Here is a 16168-nt window from a genome sequence, read left to right as displayed (position 1 = left end):
CAAAACAGCCAAACTGTGGATACTGACCTGCAGTGCTTAATAACTAAGAGTGAGCACCATAAAAGTACTGAAGAAATAATTGTAATTGCAAAATATAAGTAAGCAGATATCACTGTCACCAATGATGATGTAATAAAGCAGCAAAAAGAGAACTACATTATAAACTGCAAAGGAAGGAAAAAAAGTTGACATAAAAAAAAATTCAAGACTTGCATATACTTTAATTTGAAAGAAGAAAAGAGAGAAAGGAACATTTACAAACTTAGAAATTTAGAAATCCATTTACAGAAAGCTGTCTCATTATAAAATACTGCTTTATGTCCTAAAGATAACCTTTACCCTGCCCTACCATCTGGAGTTTATCTCTTTAGAAATCTACTGCTTAGCTTTATAACCATGTATTTGAAGAACTACACCCGTAACAAGGCAACTAATATTTCACTATGCTTAACATGGTCTTTCTTTTTTTATTTAAGAAATTTATACTCAATTTAAGAGCAAATTCAGCAGCAACAATTCTACAAGAAATATGCAAGAAATTATGTTGAAAGCAATGACAGAAAAACTTCTGACTCTAAAAGTATTATTTTTCCAAACATGCTTGAAATTTACTCTCATACCTGACAACATTATTTAAGATATTAATTATAATTTTGTTTGCCTTCCTGTGTGACCTTTCCCTGTATCTTAGCTTTCACAAGCACATATTTATTCACAAGACACTGTTACTACCAGTGTTGATTTTGATGCAACATGAAATGAAATATATTTTAACATTTAAAATACATACAAATTCACATATAAAAAAATAAACCAAAAAATTCTGTAAGCCAAACATACAAAACAACTTCCCACATGGCTTTTTGTTGACCTCACTGTAAAAGACACTCAGTTCCAAACAGCACATTCTGTTCTGTTTTTCTAACCTAAAAGTACTGAGCACCTGAAAAGATAGTGACTTGAACAAGTCACAGCTTGTATTTCCTGGATAGATACCAATATTTTACTTTTATTCCATGTGTGATTTAGAACAAACCACTTCAACTTATATTTTCAGCTTCTTTATTTAAGGTGTTAATTTATAAACAATATCCTAAATTTTTTAAATCCTCTTTACTCACCACTACCTTTCTCTCAAAGAATCAGTTCTCTAAGTTCTTAGCTAAGACTGACTGTAGAAAACACTTGAAAACATGAAATTGTAAAATGAAAACATGCATAAGGATTCTTAATAGCTAGGCTTATCTAGCATGGCTTTTTTGCCCTCAAAGAAAAAACACTGAGTTAAAAAAAATGAAGTACAATATAAAACTCAAGTAAAGTAAAGCACAATGAAAAGAATACCAGCGCAGAGAAATGCAAGTAAAAAATACTAAAAAAAGTAAAAATTTCAGGGAAATTAATCAATTATAAAAAAAGAACAAAGAATGTCATTAATCAAGTTGGTATTGTACAACAGTGAATACTTAACTAATCTCTATGTTTACAGTAATTGTACTTATAATACAAATTGAGTATTGAGAATTGCATAATTGGATTCAAGGCATATTTGTTTATTTATTTGTTTTCTGCCTTCTAATGTTAAAAAGCATTCCTAACAAAAATTTTCATATAACCTGACAAAAAGCTTAATGCCCAGGAAGTTTAAGTAATATTACCTTCAAAACATTGTTTGACAAGAGGTAATGGTAACTGATTTTTATAATTATTTGGGTTTGGTTTGTTGTGGTTTTTTTGTCTTTTTTTTTTAATTAGGCTCCAGCCTACTTCAGGACTTAACAGGAACATTCTAAAAGATATGTGCCTTAGAATAGAGGCACTTGAAAAAGGTACTGACTATGCCATGCTATTAGATCATTTTGAGCACTTTGAGTTTCACTGTGCATTCATATACTTCGTTCAATCAGAAGAATTATTTTCCTTTGGAAAAAATTCACTGGAAACACTTTTTGGAAATCCTACATCCCTCTTTAACTTAAATTCTCAAATTTGACAGAGGTAAGTTTAACAAATTATGAATAAAATAAAAACATGTCCTAAATAATGCATTTGCTTACCCAGGCCTTAATCATTCAATTCAACTCAGCTTATTAGCTGGTATGAAACATCTCCATTTAAATAAAGGGATTACTTTCAAATATTGTCATGATTATCAAGACTACCTTTATCATAACTAGTAATGTATATTTATATTTTTGCTTATCCCTCAAGCAGTGATAAAAAAGAGTAAGAGAAATCAAAGTACATTAATTTTGCTATGAATCTGAATCATCATGATAAACTCCAACCAAAACAAACAAAAAACTCCCAAAGAGAACCGTTTCAGTCAACTGAAGTATCGATTATTAACCTATTTTTCTGATTTCACCAATAATAGTTACTGGACTAGACACTTCCTTAGATCCTTGCTCTTGATCTCTACCATTGCTATTAATTTTAAATATGCAGATATATGATAAAGCAAACTTTTTTTTAAAACAAACATTTCTTTACCTACATTTAAAAATCATTGTCCTTGCTTCTGAAATCCTTTTTTTTGGACACAAAAAAAGTCTAGTTCTTATCAAAATAAATACAGATATAGGCAAGTTACAGGAAAATATTTTAGATATCCTCATTACAAAGAAGACCCTTTCTTCAGATTGCTGTTATGTACACTGAGCACCATTTACAAATCACCACTCAAGTTAGCCAAATATAGAATGTTTCACCAACACCCCTGAACTTGTTTCAACAAAGAAAGGAAATGATCCAGTTTATTTTAAAATTCTAAAAATAAAATTGGAAATTAAAAATAATTTCCAATAAAAATGTTGTTTGTAGTTCTTCCTTTTTTTTCTTCTCTTTTGCTACAACAAAAGAATTTAAAACTGCATTTAAGACTTTGACACACAAATGTCCACAGAAATCAGCAACTGGGGTTTGGTTTTACCAGGTGTTCAACCAAGGTGCCTCCTTATTTTATAAAACCCTTTGTTGATCACTGTTTTTTCCTGAAGAGACCTAAAAAAATTTGCTTTCTTGCTAGTGCAATTTTCTCCACCGCTTTTATTTTTTTTGCCTCTGCAGGACTCCAGTGCAAAGTTTCAAGGTTTCATTCTAAAATATTGTAAATAAATATGAGGAATCCAGTCTATGTCCAGACCTAAGTTTGCAAAATGCATAGAATGAAGCATTCGACCAAAATAACAGAAATGTAACACACTGAAGAAAAAATTAACCCAAGAGTTGGGTTGTTAGAGAGATCATCTCCTAGGCAGCCAATCCAAGTCTTTGTGATACATATCAAGAGGACGACTGTGACTCTAGCTCTATCCTTCCACTTTTACCTCCATATATGAGGATGCAAATGCAGTCCTTGCAAACTGAACTGGCCAACAAGACTAGAAGGCAAGCTAGATCACATCTAGGATCTTCTGCTGTAGATCAAGAATCACAAGTAAAATCATAGTATAACTTGGGCTGCCATGGATTTAGGGAGCTGTCATGCCCAACTTCCGTCCCAAAGCAGGTTCAGACTTGGCACACATAAAACCCCGCAGAGCTTTATCCAGTCAGAGGTTGAAAATCTCCAAAGATGGAGATGGCAAAACCTCACCTGGTCTGCACTGTTGGGCTGTCTTCATGTGGTAAAAGGTTCTCCTTGTCCCCAATCCAAACCTCTCTTGTTTCAACTTATGAAATTGTCTCTCATCCTTTCACCACGCACTTCCACAGGAAGTGCATTTCCAGGGAAGGCTGCTGTTGGGACCCTTGTAACTCCCTCTTCTCAAGACTGAACAAGTCCATATCCTTTAGCACCTACTCACAGACACATGCACTCTAGTTCCTGACCATCTTAGTGGCCCTTTCCTGAACTTGCTCCAACCAACATCTTTTCCACAACTGCAGAAGAATGAGGGTAAAAGCAGAAATGCATGTGCATGTTGTATAATAAATACAGAAACTAGACAGTGTCCTGGTTTAGGGTAAATTTGCAAGAAAACTTCCAAAGGGGGTCCCTCTAGAAAGCAGATTCAAGTGGTGCCTCCCTCAACTGGTTTGGGAGAATATTTCCTAGGGGAAAACTGGAAAAAACTTGTTTATTTAACAAACAAACTATTTACAAGCATAAAAAAAATTGAATAATATCAAACAATAAAATGTCTTGCTGTTCTTAAGAGATGGCAAATCCAGAAAAGTCCTGGTCATGGAGTGTAGCTCAGCTTGCTCAGTCTCTTATCAGTCCCTCTGGTGCTGGAAAATGTCATGTCTCGGGCCCCAGTGGGTGTGAGCTCCTGGTGTTCTTCTGGAGTTTCAGTCCAGACCAGGGCCAATCAGTTCCAAGAAAAAGAAAAGCCACCATCCAGGGAACTTCTCTGCCTCAGCTAGCTAAAACCACTAACTAAAAGCAAAAGAGAGCTCTCTCCCGCTGTCTCTGCTGCAGACAGCAGTCCGTGAGAAAGAATGCGGGAGAGCAAGTGCTATTTCTGAAAACGAACTGCGCGCTTCTTCTTTCCTCATTTTGCTCTCAGAACCAGTCTTAAAGGTGCAAAAGTTAATATCCAGCATAAACAGAACAGACAAGCAGTATAAAGTCACCCTAGGACAGGTAGATAAACATTTCTTTCAAATTCCTGCCTATAGCTGTGCTCATACAACCCAAGAGACATTTTTGATCTTTCTACAGCCAAGGCACACCGCTAGCACATGTTCAACAACCACAGGCCACAGGGCCTCATCCAGCCTGTAGTCCCAGCCACTCCGTCCCCAGCCTGCAATCTGCAGCTACAGGTCTGTGAAGCCCTAGAGCTTTACAGGATTGGCATTCCAATTATTGTAATAATTTCAATAAAACTGTATTATTTTGTATAATTGTAATAAATACTTGTAAATAATTAAAATATATATAAAATATAAATATATTATAAAATAAAAATTATATATATATAAAATAATTGTAATAATAATCCAAGATTATTGTAGAAGTAGGTTAAAAGAGTATTTTTTTAGGGACTGCTTTTGTCCTAGATTTCACTAAGACAACTGTGTTTATAATAGGTAATCTGTATCTTTGCTGTAAGAAAATATAAGCTTTCTAACACCCTGTGAAAGATGGTTAAAAGATCATTTGAGAAAATATGCTCTATATAGAAATGACATACCACTCAGTGATGTGAAAACCACCAGTTTTACCACCTAACATAAGTAACCCCATTTGACAAGTTGAACCACCTGGATTAAAATAAAATGTCCTGTTTGATGATTCTTATTCCTATGAAATTATCTGCCACATTTCTTTCACTCTTCAAGGTGAAAGAAAACAATCAAGAGAAAAAAAAATCAACCAAATACAAACAAACCACAAACTGCACACTATACAGCACTGAATACCCTAAACACCTCCTGTTCCTTTGGTTTTAAAGGCTGGTCTTTATTGGAGGATTCCAAGGGGCAGGTATGTAAAAATGCCCATCGCACATAGGGTGAATACAGTTTTACAAGTTTAGTAAGTTAGCATAATTTAAAAGAATCTCCAAATAGAAGCACAAGCAATGAGGTAATTCTCCCTGCTTCTACCCTTTCATGAATTCCCCCCCACCTTACATAGGAAATAAACTTTATTTGTGAGAATGTATCTCCAAGACCTGGTTTGAACCTTGGCTCCCAAAGAGAACCAAGACAAGACAGGGGCCTTGGACACCCGGGGCTTAGAGCTTCTAGAATGTCTTCTTTCTTTCTGCCTATCACAGTAGGGAAAAGTACTGGAGCTAGCAAGGAACTATATAACTATACAACAATAGTCTACAAAAATATATATATGAAGGAAATATAAAAGCAAAAATATTTCTTGCATCATTATGTATGAAAACTTAACCATTTCCATACTACCAAGTTAAATGCATACAGAATGTTTTTGAATCAGTCTGTGGAAGACAAAAGTACTTAATGTAGAATGAACGTATTTTAAAAAACAAAATTTAAATATTAGCCAAAGAGAACAGATCATTGGGAGGTCAGAAGCATAGCTATAAAACAAAGTTACACTTGTGACCATGCAGTTTGTTTTATGGTGATGACACAGATAATTTTATTAGAAGGATTTAACATATTATGAATCAACATTCCAATTCCCATTAATAACACCAAATTACATCTTCAAGTCATTTTTAATGGCCAAAACCTGTTACTTTTCCCTTCTTATACTACAAATCCTGGGACAAGTACTAAAGCATTTCTGACCAAAACTTACACTTTCTTTATCAGAGATAACAAAAACATAACTTCTACTTTCCTATCTGCCAGATCCATCTGTTTTTCTGACTTGGACACTATATCTTTTCCCATTTAATAAAATATGGGAAGAAAACGCTCATACTTTTTCAAAATATTATTTTTAAGTACATAAAAAAAATTAACTGCTGGCTCAAGCTAAACACTTTTTTCAGTAGGCTACAGATGGTCAGTCTGTTGATGTTGAGCTTTCAACAAATTCAGCTGTGTCTGAAGAATTACTGTCGTTGGATCATAGCATGTAACAGGAGATACAACTACGCTGACACAAGAACTTTAGAGTATCTCAAACTTACAACTGTGATGATGACTCAAGATGTTAAAAGCAGCTGAGATTTACAGCACTGAGTTGTTACAAGTCTTAACCAAATAACCTAATATTTCATCCTGAAATCAAGCTGTGGGAGCCCTTATATGACAATCTTTCACATGCAAAGTAATCCTGAAACTCCTCTTCATCTCAGCTGCCTGACACATGTTTGTGATAAACAAACTTGTAACTGGTGATCTGAGACCACATGAAGAAACTATCTTCATCGGGTCATGAAAGTTGGTCACTGCACTGAAATCATGATCCTGTGTCCAGCTCTTCCCTGAATTCAAGAAATGTCAATTTCTTCAGAATTCAATAAGGAGAAATAAATACTAAAGTAAGCCAAGGAGTGAAGATACTGAAGACCTTCAAGCTCTGTTAAGGATAGGAAATTTGACTTAGTGGCCCATATCAAGATCATGGCAGGAAATTGTAATATCTGACATTTAAATCTGCCTCCACAGGAAGTATAGATATAAAACAGTAACATAAAATCTGGATATCTCAGACCACACAAGTTCACAAGGTTATAGTGTTTGACAACTGAACATCTGAAACAACAGCATTAAAAAGACCACTACACCAGATACAACTGAATCAGTGTAAACCCACAACTTTTAAAATACTTGAAGGTGTATTTCATAAGGCAGAATCATTACTTACATGGTAAATTATGCTATTGCTTTGTAGGACCATCTCTAATTCTGAGTTTACTGCAAATAAACCTTACTCAGTGGGACACAAGTTTGCTAGCAAAGGGTACTTCGGACTCAAAACCTAAATTCTGTGAACTAGCCTGATGTTCACAAAACCTTTTAAGCCTTTCTCATCGCCACACCACTACAGACCCAGCATAATGAAATATAATTTTATACATGTAAATATACATTTACTTGTTCACTACTCTTCCATGAAATGCCCTCTCAGGACTGTGCTCCTTACACTAGAAAGGAGTTTCAGATTTGGAGAAAACCAGAGCAATTCAGGACAACCATGCATTAGAAAGCACCTATAAAAAGACAATACCAGAAGAGCTGCGTTTTCATCTTAATCCATCCACTCTTGCCTCACTTCAAAATCCAGGCTTGCAGCTTAAAAGTATTTTCACAAAATAAGGGAATGAAGCTATCTATATTTCTGTCCTACTTAGCTCCACTTATTATTAAATAATAATTATATTAAATTACAATAAATCTATGATTTAACTAAGCATGTTTTACTCTCTAAAACAGCTGTAAAGATGACATAGCTCACAGAAGGCTGGTCCATGCCTTTCAGAAAGTCCAACAAACAAACTCCCTAGAAGTTACAGGGAATTGCTATTACTATTACCTAGAATCAACTCAGGAATTGGAAACATACTGGATTCTATATTTTTCCATTTATTAAATCTGAGAGGAAAACAATACAATTAATATGGAAGAGTTATTTCTCAACTCCTTTGCAAATTACAACTCAGCTGACTGATTTAACACCGAGTGGACAGAACAAAACAGAAGTGAACTAAATGCTAAAGACAAACACAAATGTTGATATGATCTTAGCTACTACAGTGTATCAACTCACCTCATGGCTAGTCAATTTGATAAATCAGCTACTACACAGGTAGCTCAACTGCTCCTCACTATCCAAGGCTAATGTAACTTTGAAGACAGCTGAACTTTCCTACAGAAGTAATCGAAATAGTTTTCATAAGTCATATATTTTCTGATTACAATAGTCTCTTGAACTATATATATATTTAAACAACACCTTCCTATAACTTAACTGTAAAATGCATAACATCTGATCACTAAGTTATTCCAGATTTTTCAATCAGAAATTTGGAGAAAATTTAGTTTTTAAATTGTGATTATAGAACAACTATCTTTTTTAAAAACACTATAAAGGAAGAATGGGATTTTAATCAAAGGAAGTAGTTCTAAGGCAAGGTTAATTTTTTATTGTATCTTTTAAATTCTCTGAGATACAAAGTAATTAACACTGACTTCCAGTAATAAACAAAATATATAAAATCTTAACTAGAAAGACAAATTAACAATTCTTTGTGCATAGCCACATGTCCTTCCTAAGGGAAGAACTACAATGTGCACCTCATCACCAGAAATGGGGGCTAGGAAACATTCTTGTTTCATTAAATCTGTAACTACTCAATCTACTCTCAAGCCACAGAACAATAAAGAGATAAGAATACAATAGACATCTTACTGGGAGAACAGAACAGTTAGGACTCTAAATGGAGAATTTTGAATACTTTTTGTAGCAGTTAAATAGAAAATAAGTCTTCAAATTTATGAAACATTTAATGTAAGACAGAAATCCTGACATTGACCACTGCGTCCAATGGTATGAGAACTACAGCTGTTTAGTTATTTTTGGTTTCCCCTACCAATAATGAATAGTTTAAGTCCTCTTTAGATAATGCTAGTTACTTTTTACCACTCAACTCTGTAAGTTTCACAGTTAATTTCACTCCCAGCTCTTTGCAGTGCAGAATGCTACCACAATGCAAGGAAGAAAAAGCTCAGGTGATAAGACTCCAATTTTGTTAAAATGAGGCCACACGGTACAACAGTAATATTTCAAAATGCTTTGTGGATAATCTGTAACAGGTCATGCCAAAAGACAGTAGCACAAATTGACAGTCCTAGTCATCTAATCGCTAGAAACTCAACTCCAGAAATTCGGTAAACATCTAATATTGTCAGATTAAGAGAGATATATAAGCAAGACTGCTCTCTCCTTTTCCTGCCTCAGACTTAGGAATTTTTGGGGAAGGTGGAAGAAAATCAGAGCAAAGGCATTAGAGAATCACCTGAAAATTCAGCAGATATGAACTAGCTCATTGGAGCCAAAAATGTATTTTTGAATAAATAGCTATCTATAATCTTAATAACTGTCTTGTAAGTAGTTCTGTCACAGAACCTTATACTTTGAAGTATAAACAGTACATAATAATCAGACAAAAAAAAAAAAAACAACAAAAAAAAACCCCCACAAAAAACCCAAAATATCTTAACTGAGGTAGAATAATCCGACTCAATGGCACCTGCAAACTGACATACTTCACCTTTTAACAGATTTGCCTGTTTCTATTCCTACTTTGCAGTATTGCATGATTTAACTACAGTGAGTTTCAGAGTTTAGAAGACACCCCTGAGGTGATATGTAAGAGAAAGAATAGTTAGATTAAATTTAATGAGAGAGAATCCATTTATTTGGTACATAAACAGTAAACACAGCTTTGAGCCATTAGTTGTAGTAGCAACATCCAAAGCCTGAAGAAAATCTAAATACATGGTTCTTGCCTAAAAGGCATTATAAACTTACTCAGTCTTCAATAAGAGGAAAATGAAATAATTAAATATACTGTTTACGCAGAGATGGTCTGAAAAGCTGAGATGTACTCAGCATACTGGGTCTATGGGTGAATGAAATGACCTTTAAAAATAGGGCTAAATTTCTCCTCTCTTTGATGAATGAATGAAGTTATAAATGCTACAAGTACACTCCAATTCAGTTACTCATATACAATATTTGGCATTCTCATAGCACTGCTATGAATGTCACGCAAGAATTTAAAGAAGACAGGTTGGAAATAAATTAGGTATTCAAAGAGGAAGTCTAAATTGCTAGAAATTAACCTTCCAAGTCCCACTAAAATTTATATTGTAAAACAGGAAATTTCTTTATCAAATCGAATACAATATATTCCATCCACTGCCTCTTGGTTTTAGGACACTAAAAATGAAGTTCCTAACTAACCAAACAACTTGCAATAGCGGAACAGGTAGAACAATGAAACTGTTTGCAACAATGTGCAAAACCAAGCAATTTAAGGTGTAGTACCAAGATACAGCTGGCATCTTTTCGCATGCTTCTAAAGGGAAATTACACTAAACTAGACACCATTAACCACCTACACACAGAAAAAAAAAAGTCTTACTAATCTTATGGGGTATGATAAAAAAACAGACACTACTAAACTACAGAAGTTACTACAATTAATTTCTAATCTGACAGGGTCATATATCCATAGAGAATTTTTTAGGATGAAACATAATGGTACTTATAAATATGTAGAGGCAGGGGGAGAGTGGGTTAGGGGGAGGTGGGTTCGTGGCTTTCTTTCCCAGAACTAATGAATGATGGAGAAAAATATCCTGTCCTTTTTGCAATTCATAAGTACATACCCCGCCACCATGTAAACCCCAGTTTCATCTAGGAAGAGCTCCAGTGAGAAAGGAAAAAAGTTCTATATACAGAAATGCATTTTTAAAAAATTGTTCACATATGAGCAAATTAGCTACATATAGACTTAAAAATGAAAAATATAGCATACAATAAAGGTCACTCCAAAATGCATGTGTGTCTCAGGTAAGTTCATGTAGTACTTCAAGAAGTACACAGCTTATATAGTTTCAGCTACATGTGAAACAGACATAATTTACATATAAATATTTGTTTTCTTTTGATGAACAGAAATTGCATTTTAAGTGTGTGAATCTACACACACAGACTAATCAGATCCAGAACAGCAAATTTCCTCTATGATTTTTAACATAATATTGTCAAAACAGTAAGTTTTCTATATTGCACTGCAAAGAAAAAAAAAAGTGTGAAAATTTAAGTAATGTTTATTCAAGCCTCATATGCATTATCAATGCATTTCAATGAACAAACTTTTAGGATTTTCTTTCCTTTCTGTATTTCAAATAGCATAGCACCCTCTGGTGCATCTGCTAGAAAGAAAACAACTAACAATAAACACCAGTCATTGTGATTAAAAAGTCAACGTAAAAAAAAGAAAAAAGGAATCCTTAGAAATAAAAATAACAAAAAATTATTAGAAAACCAACATCAATTTCATTCTTTTTTATTAAAATCTTTTGTAATTGAGGAAATTATTATTACTGAGCAAAAAAATTTAAAATAAAAGAAACCTTCTGATGTGCTAATACAGCAGAGTGCTAGGAAAAAAAAATTAAACATACATTAGTTTGAAATTAATACCATGTTCTTAATAGTAATTCCTTTTTATTAAAAAATATTCCAAAATGAAATAATCTTTAAGTAGAAAAGATAAGGTAGTGAAACACAATGTTACACCAAGCAATATATCTGCTCTTGGTCTTGCAAGAATAACAATTATTAGGTCTACAGCAATCCACACACTCAAATTACTGTATTTCAGATCAAAATAATCACATCTACTTTAAAATGAGAAAATGAGATTTCAAAGAGAAAATAAATTTTTAAATTATTATATTATACGAAACACTTGAAACTCTGCTATGACATTTTAACTATTAAAGGATAAACTCTAATATGACACATCAAACTACTATAATACGCCAAGTCACTAGGAAGATAATTTCCTACAAAAGTGCATTTTTCTAATCACAGAAGTGGAGATCACCATCTGCTTTAGGAAGCTCTTTTGTAAACCTCTGGAAGTTTCACCACAAGGCACAAGAAATGAAAGTGACACCTGTTTAAATCAGCCATCTGTCCCTAACAAACTAGATTTAGCCAAATCAGTATATATACTGATCCTTAAATTCCCAAAATATGGGTATGCATAGCATCTGTGAGAAAAGAGAAGCATTGTATTGATTGACAACCAACTGTAGGCAAAATACATAGACAATAAATGTGTGGCTAATTGAAATACAAGGTCTTAAAGATCAGTTATTCATTTTAAAAACCTCATTAATTTTTCAGCCCTAATTTTTACTAAAAAAAAAAAAAAAAAAAGGCATTTTCATTGATAATTTGAAAATATTCTTCTTTTTGTATTCTAGTATATAAATTTGACAAAGAGCTCAATTTTGAAATGGAACTCCAAGTACAAGAACGCTACATTGCCACTGAAAGCTTATTTTTTATTCTGTATTGTAGAGCATTCAGATGTCTTTCCAACTAACAATGATTTTTAAAAACCATTTTCATAGTCATATATATTTTTGAAGCCTATTCATTTTTTAAGCATTCTGCATGACATATACCTGCAGAAGGCAAGATGTTGAAGACTGCAGGTAAAAAATACAACTAATCTAGAATATTTTCAGAGCGAAGAAAGCCTTTCAAAATAAAGCATGAAAATGAGAAACACTAGCTACAACACTAAAAGGAACTACAATGATAAAGTACTATTGTATTTTAGACACTGGGTTACATTTCAATTAAAAGAAGAAAACAAAAGCAGCCTGACCTCTCAAATAGTTTAGTAAATGGAAATGAAGTGAAACATTTATTTCTTTAGGCAGGTTTTGATTAACAAACTACCCTGTCAGGCAGGAACAAGAAATGGTATAGTGCTAACAAAGCTGAACCTAATTATCTAACAAAACATCACGATTAAAATCTTTACCAGCTTTTAACTGTATCTTTGATGCCAACTGCTTTACCCACACTACCTCACAAAGGAATTCTCCAAAGTATCATAATGTAGGTTAACTTACTAGTAATACAACAGAGTATATGATACTGATTGCTTTGTTTGGATAGGCTGAAACAAAATTAGATAGTCACACTCTGTAAGTCATGAAAGCCAATGTATTTAAAAGAAATAAATAAAAATCACAAGCCACGTAATTTTCAAACACTAGTTAGCATCACAAACACCAACTATTTTGTTAGCTGTGGGCATTAGGGAATCAAAATGCATAATGTAGATCTCATCTGTGATCTGCAGTATCTCAGAAACAATAAAGAGTCAATACTTTCCTGAGTAAAGTCCATAATATTAAAAGCAGTGATTACACCTGCTTTATTATTTTCCAAACTGTAGTCACTGGCTAAGGAAAATGCAGCCAAATAGTAATATAAAGGTCTTTTCTTTCAGACAAAAACAAGTGCTTTTAATACGATTTTCAAGAAACATCTACATACATCACCACACAGGGTTAGAACAGAAACTCTGTCTCACACACAGGCACACACTTTCCTTTGCTACCCAGTGGCCTGGATACGTTCTGCAAAGACAGATTTCAACACCCAGTAATGATTCCATCCTGAGCAGTCCTCTGTCCTGCTCTAGGAGAGCTACTTAAGAAAGTTATGATGCAGAACTGACATCTTCTCTTTTCAACAGTAGATGCCAGTAATTATTTCAAAACCAATGAATCACAGAAAGTAATAACAAATTAATAAAAACTTAGATGTGCCATATAACAGATACCCTGCTAGAACTCACACTGAAAATTCTTAATGTACTTAGAACTTATTTACAGCAGGAACTACAAAATTAGCATGCAGTGGTTTCATCTCGGAGTAAAAAAATTAAAACATGATGATGTAGAGGCTTTTGGTCATTATCTAAAACAATTTATTTATTAAGCTATTTTGAACTACGAAATATTAAATCACACTAAAAAAAAAAAAAAGATCCAATATGCCTTACCTCAAAGAATATCAGTATCAAATAATGCACTATCTACTTAGCAGATTTTGTAGTTAACACCTGCTTGAAAAAATTGCCCCTGTCACACTCATCGATAATTCCAATGTGAGACAAATCCCATCTCTTACACTGGATAGCTAAGGATGTAAAAATGGAAAAGGTGTATATACAATTAAATGTAGGATTTAGATTAAAAACAAAAACATTATTTTTTTTCCTAATAATTTTGCTACGTTAAATAAGGAAATAAGTAAGTAACCACTTTAGACAGAATAAGGTTTGCCAAAATAAGACATCATTTGACAAGTCAAAGGGGAGAGTGCAACCGAGTATGGAAATGTTAAGATGTTAAATGTTTCAATGCCATAAAAGATGCCAAAAATTCACTTAATCCAAAGAATTCAAAAAGTATATGAAGTATGATTTGACATCACTGACAACACAAATCTCTTGATTTTAATAAGCAATCACTAAAAGGATGAAGAAAGCAAGCATTTTGGATTGAAAATAAAAAGCAAACCATACTCATTAATACATGAGTCCTACTACATCTCTTGGAAGGGTAAATAGCTACCCCTTCCTTCTTTCACTAAAGTACTCTTGAAAAGCAGCACCACTAACAAAATCACAGACTTCTTTCTCATACTGTTCTTTTTCTCCTTTCTTTGCTGCTTAACACTGAAGCTCACAGTATTGTGAATATCTTTCATCATGGAGAGTTTAAGGAAACAAATGGATTCTCTCCACATGAAGGTAACTCACTGTGCAATAAACTAGACCTACACACACACGTACACTGTCACTACGAAAGCATCATTTAAAAACAATTCCCTGCAGAAGGAGTGCAATAAGGAAAAAAAACCAAAACAACCTGCTACTCTGTGTGTGTATTGGTGGGGGTATTGAATAAATAAAACCCCACTTCACAATACAAAGAAAATATAGCTTGCATGAAAATAATCCGTAACATTCATTATGAATAAAAGAAAAAAATACACAGAGGAAGCACCCAAAAAAAGGGGGTTGATATGATCGATACCACGAAAGTATCATTAAAAGATACAGCAAGTTCACAAAAACCTCCAATATTTAGTCATTTGGTAGTCACATCAAATCAGAACAAGGCCCCTGTAAGTGAAAGGGGGAAATCAACCCCTACTCTTGCTGTCCTACAGGATGTGTCTCCAGCTGCATCTTTCCTCATAACCCTTCGGCTTTTTTCAGGTTTAAAGCCATTAACCTTTGGCTGCGGCCGCAGCGCGTCCCCCGATTTCGCCATCTCCCGACCCGTACAAACGAGACACAACTCAGACGCGCACCCACCGCATCCCAGCGATTGTCCTGGAGGTCCCGCAACGTGCCTGTGTCCCCGGCATCGCCCAGCCTCTCCTCCTCCTCAGCCCGCACGGCGGCCGGCCCCGCTCCCCGCCCGACACTCCCGTTTATGCCCGCCGCCCCTCTCCCCCCAACCGCACGGCGTTCCCGGGAGGGCCGCGGGGGGTCTGCGGGGAGCCCCGCGTCCCCTCGCCGACCCGCGAGCACGGGCGCAGCCCGAGGGCGCAGCCCAGGCCCGGATGCCGCCCGGAAAAGGAGGAGGGAGGGCCGGGGTGCGCCCGCCGAGCGCATTCACCTGTGCCGGGGCGGGCTGCGGCGGCGCTCCCGCTGTCGCTGCTGCTGCTGGCGGCGGCTGCGGTTGTTGTTGTTGTTGTTGTGGTGGGTGACGGTGAGGCAGGGGGTGCGGAGCAGCGGCAGGAGGAGGAGGAGCAGGAGCGGGAGCGGAGCGGCTGTTGTTGATGGGTAACAGTCGCCAGGACTACGGTGACTATGGCGCTCGACTCACAAGGCAACGGTTGCTATAACTCACAAAAGGAGAGCGGGAGCGGGAGGGAGGGACCGACGGGCGGACGGAGGGAGGCGGGGGCGGCGGCGCGGCCGAGCGCCCCGGAAGGGGCGGGGCCTGCGGTAACGGCCGGCGCGTGGCGGCTCCCCCGGCCCCCCGGCCCGGGGCGCGCGGCCGCCTGGCTCTCCGCCCGCACGGGGAGGCGCAGACGGCGGGCCCGGCGCGGTGTGGGGCGCGCGACGGTCGCGCGGGGCCCGGCAGGGGGGCGGGGCCGCGGGGGGGCCGCCTGGCGCCACTTCCCGCGGGGGGGCGGGCGGGGGGGGCCCGGCGCCCCCCG

General features: G+C 36.2%; 1 protein-coding gene across 4 annotated transcripts in view; it reads right to left on the bottom strand.

The window, feature by feature from the left end:
* RFX3 (regulatory factor X3) overlaps positions 1-15828 on the bottom strand; it is a 113347-nt gene extending 97519 nt beyond the window's left edge. For 2 of the 4 annotated variants that reach the window (XM_088054178.1, XM_088054179.1), the window contains exon 1: positions 15622-15720. The gene's annotated coding sequence lies outside the window, so the exon portion shown is untranslated. Of the gene's footprint in view, positions 1-15314; positions 15374-15621 lie in introns of those variants that run through there. The other 2 variants (XM_014252298.2, XM_005522695.3) reach the window with 2 other exon arrangements.
* Between the last annotated feature and the right edge of the window lie 340 nt (positions 15829-16168).

This window comes from Pseudopodoces humilis, chromosome 4 (assembly GCF_049639895.1).
Source record: "Pseudopodoces humilis isolate 2021_Gansu_Grassland_sample_001 chromosome 4, ASM4963989v1, whole genome shotgun sequence".
Lineage (NCBI taxonomy): Eukaryota > Metazoa > Chordata > Aves > Passeriformes > Paridae > Pseudopodoces > Pseudopodoces humilis.
The sequence above is the reverse complement of the archived record's forward strand: the minus strand, read 5'-3'. Positions and strand labels throughout refer to the sequence as shown.